Below are 4701 nucleotides of genomic sequence, written 5' to 3'. Positions count from 1 at the left end.
AGGTGGTAGACTATTCAACAAACAAATTTGAGATGATTTCTTACTTATTTAAACATTATTTGGATTACACTGTCAAATGACATTTGTTCATTAATTCATTTTCTGAGAGATCTTAGAGATTAAAAGGCTGTATATATATAAATATATAATAAATTCTTCATTAAAAGGAGTATCAGTCAGGTACTGATTGCTCACACCTGTAATCCTAGCTACTCAGGAGGCTGAGATCCAAGCATCAAGGCTCAGACCTAATTCAGGCAGACAAAACCCAGAGACTCTTATCTCCAATGAACCAGCAGAAAGTTGAAAATGGAGGCATCGCTCTAGGGGAACACTGCCAATTGTAAGTTGCAAAATCTTAGAGAATAAGAGACTGAGTTCAAGACCTGGTACTGGCAAAAAGGAAAAAAAAATGTTCCTATCTTATTTTGTCCTCAAACAGTTTTGATACCTGAATATACATACAAGAGAATTCAGGAATCTAAATTTTCTAAGACAATATAAACATGAGCTTATTTACATAAAAACAAAGAAAGCCAAATGATTCCTTAAGTCTTAATAAAGTATTTTTATTTTGAGCCAGGTGACTTATGTTTGTGATCATAATTACATTTGGGTCTGAGATTGGAGGCATTGTGGTTCCAGGTTAGCCTGGACAAAAAGTTGATGAACCCTCATCTCAATAGAAAAAACTGGGAGTGGTGACACATATCTATCATCCCATTTATTGTGGGAAGTATAAATAAGACAGACTAAGTATAAATCTTATCTTGAAAATAACTGGAACTATGGCTCAAGCAGTAGATTCCTTCTGCTCAAGCAGAAGCATGATGAATCTTACCGTGTGTGTGTGTGTGTGTGTGTGTGTGTGTGTGTGTGTGTGTGTGTGTGTGTGTGTGTGTGTGTGGTTTTACCAACAACTACTTTTCGACACATGTTAAAACATGTAGTGATTTCCTTCACTGTACTGTCACTTGGGTGAACAACTTCTGGATGTATATGGCAGTAATTCACAGCCTAGGTTGTATTCCCATCTGTGTTATATTTCACTGGCCACACTGAGATTTTCTCTATAGCTATATAACCTAGGAGACAAGTTTACACCCAGTGAGAGGCAGTAAATAGTTTGCTTGCCAGTATATGAATGACTTGATAACATGGGGCTCAGGCCTTCTACCCTTAGAAATCTCTGTTGGGCTTTTGGACTGTGGCAATGTGACAGCAATTCTACTGCTACAAATCTTTGAGTTATTTAAAAAAGAAAGAAGAAGAGAAAGAGGAAAGTCTCATACTTAGTTCTTTAAAAAATCTAAAATATACTTAACTGACACCTATACACATAAAAGTTATACCACTCTCATTCTCTCATGTTTTGTGTGAATTTTAAAATTTACATGCATTAATTGCATGTGCCATTTCACACACACAGGTGATAGATCCCCATCAAACCCATCCCTTAGCACTTTCTCTTCCCTTTCCTTCCCCTCTAGAATAATGTCAACAGATCTCATGTTTGCACCTACAGAAGCAAATTACTTTGTCACATTTATCCTCATCCGCCCTCCTTTCTCCTACTGAAACACAACTTCCAACAGAGCCTGTTTGACTTTCCTGCCATTCTCTTTTCTTTAATGTGCATTCATTGTACTAAAGGATTTCACCATGGCATTTCAGACACGTATCGCTTATATTTGAATCTGAATAACCCTCTCTATTCTTCTGTTTGCCTGTCCCCCAGCTCAACCATCAACAGTGTCCTTCAAGATTCCTTCTGCCATCTTTACACATAGTTATAATGTATTGCAAACTGAAAAAGAATACTATTCTTTACGAAGTAACGGGTTGAACTCTAAAGATAGGCCAGGGACAAGGCTAACACGTTCAATATATTTAACTTCATATAAGATGATGACTCCTATAGCCATCTAATCTTTGATAAGGGAGCTAAAACAATAGAATGGAAGAAAGACATCCTCTTCAGTAAATGGTGCTGGCAAAATTAGTTAACTACATGTAGAAAACTAAAGCTAGATCCTTATATATCACCCTGCACCAGAATCAACTCCAAATGGATCAAAGACCTTGAAGTCAAAGCAGACACTCTGAAAACATTACAGGATGGAATAGGAGAAACCCTAGGTCTCCTTGCCTCAGGCCGAAATTTTCTGAATAGAGACCCGGAAACACAACAAATCAAAGAAAGGTTGGACAAATGGGATTGCATAAAGTTGCAGAGCTTCTGCAGGGCAAATGACATAGCTAGCAAGATCAATAGAAAGCCCACCGATTGGGAGAAGATCTTTACTAGCCATACAACGGACAAGGGTCTCATATCTAAAATATACTTGGAACTCAAAAAATTAAACCACCCAACAACAAATCCTCAAAGAAACAACTGCCCAATAAATAAGTGGGCGAAAGACTTAAAGAGAAACTTCTCTGAAGAAGAAAGAAGGATGGCCAATAGACACATGAAGAAATGTTCAACATCCCTAGCCATAAAAGAAATGCAAATCAAAACAACATTGAGACATCACCTCACTCCAGTTAGAACGGCAGAAATCAAGAACTCTAACAACATCAGATGCTGGAGGGGATGTGGACAGAAAGGAACCTTACTTCATTGTTGGTGGGAATGTAAACTTGTTCAACCACTTTGGAAAGCAGTATAGAGGTTCCTGAAAAGACTTCACATAGAGCTCCCCTATGACCCAGCAATCCCACTTTTGGGCATTTACCCAAATGTTTACAAACAAGACCACACTAAAGCTACCAGCACAACTATGTTTATTGCAGCATTATTTACCATAGCTAAGATATGGAACCAACCCAGATGCCCCTCAGTAGATGAATGGATCAAGAAAATGTGGTATATATAAACAATGGAATTCTATGCCTCCATCAGAAAGAATGACATTGCCCCATTTGTTAGGAAATGGAAAAACTTGGAAAAAATTATATTAAGTGAAGTAAGCCAGGCCCAAAGAAACATAGGTCCCATGGTTTCCCTTATTTGTAATATCTAGTATATGTATGAGTCAAGCAGAAAAGGTCAGATAATGTGATGTCAGGAAAATGAACCCTTAATATGTATTTTAATGTTTTTTTTCTTTTCTTTCATGCATGTGTTTCTAACGCATGTATAAGATTATCTCTTTGTTGCTTTGTATGTCCTTCCCCCACAGTATAACCCCTGCTTTCACTATATTTGATGTCAGTATAACTTGTGGAGGAGATGGGGAAAAACCAGTTGTTTAAGGATACAGGTGGACCTGTTGCAACAATGAGAAGTACAAGTTGTCATGTCCAAAACGAGCTTTACAACATCGGTGGGGGGGTCCGAGGGGGGTGGGGGGGGAAGGAGAAGGATTGGGATTGGGGGGAAGGAGGGAGGCTGGGAAGGGATGTGAAGGGTAAACAAAGGAGGAGGCTGCAATGCTTGGTAAGAAATGTACACATTATCCTGCCCATGTAATTGTAACTCCTCTGTACAGTATGTTCACAAATAAAATAAAATTTTAAAAAAAAGATGATGACTAAACTTTGCTTAAATCATATAATATTTGCAGAGGTAGCAAAAACATTTACCAACAATTGATGGTATGTATTTCTAGTCATTTCCTGTTGAATGTTTTTGGAACTTTGCATGTAATATTTTTAATATATTTTAATATATTTTTGCTACAGAGCTCTTTGAATAACCTGGGAGATTTTCCTTTTGAACACTCATTCATTTGATCCTATGAATATCATTGTGAAAACAAGATCATAAAGGAATAGTCTGGACGTGAGGGTGATCTGGCTGCATCATCTGTCACCCCATTGATGGTCAGGGTTGATTCGACTGATCTGGCTGGTAGATGGGTGTCCCTTCCTCCCTCACTGCTCCATGTGCATCCCTCCCAAACCTGCGTGCTGTGTCCAAGAGGATGACCATCCCCGATAGGGTAGGACCGGTCTTCGGTCAAGGGTATATGAGTAGCTGCGCTCCCCTGCTAGAACCTCCAAACAAGATCTCAAGGAATAGTCAAAGTCAGAACAATTCTTACACATCTGAGATCATAGAACTTTAAGACACAAATTGGCAAAGCCATTGATTCTGCTCTGAACCAAACATTACAGCACATTAATGGAAATTAGTGTCTATGGCTGTTAAAAGTAAAAGTTAAGATGAATGATACAAAGGAAAGGTCAACAACGATCCAAGCTGATTGAACTCGTTGAATCTGGAACAACCCGCATACTAAATCACCCCTCCTTATCTACTTAGTGATAAAAATCCTTCTGTACTACTTACTACTTCAAAAGTGGGCAATAGCAACTCCATTCATTAGAAGCTAACCTCATTTACTGACATTCAAAACTTGGCATATGAACTTTGACATGCATTCAGTCTAATCTAGTCGTCAATTCTCTACAAGTCTTCTCTGTCGATCAGCACTGTAGATGCGTAATTTTTGTAGTGACATTTAGTTTTGTAATTTGTCTTCCAAATGAACCCTTGTCAATAACGAGTAAAACCCTCATACCTTGAAAAGCAAATTAAGCCCAGAGAACATTTCATCATTTCCCTGTCTAGGAGATAACATTTATATGTAAATCCATGGTAAAACAGTATATTTGTTTTATTTGGGAGACTGGAGGGAAACCTGTTTTGGTGAAAGAAGAAGTCAATGATATAGCTGCAAATTCCAGAATACT

The sequence above is a fragment of the Dipodomys merriami genome, unplaced genomic scaffold (genome assembly GCF_024711535.1).
Source record: "Dipodomys merriami isolate MVZ:Mamm:240054 unplaced genomic scaffold, mDipMer1.0.p SCAF_15, whole genome shotgun sequence".
NCBI classification, from domain to species: domain Eukaryota; kingdom Metazoa; phylum Chordata; class Mammalia; order Rodentia; family Heteromyidae; genus Dipodomys; species Dipodomys merriami.
The sequence above is the reverse complement of the archived record's forward strand: the minus strand, read 5'-3'. Positions refer to the sequence as shown.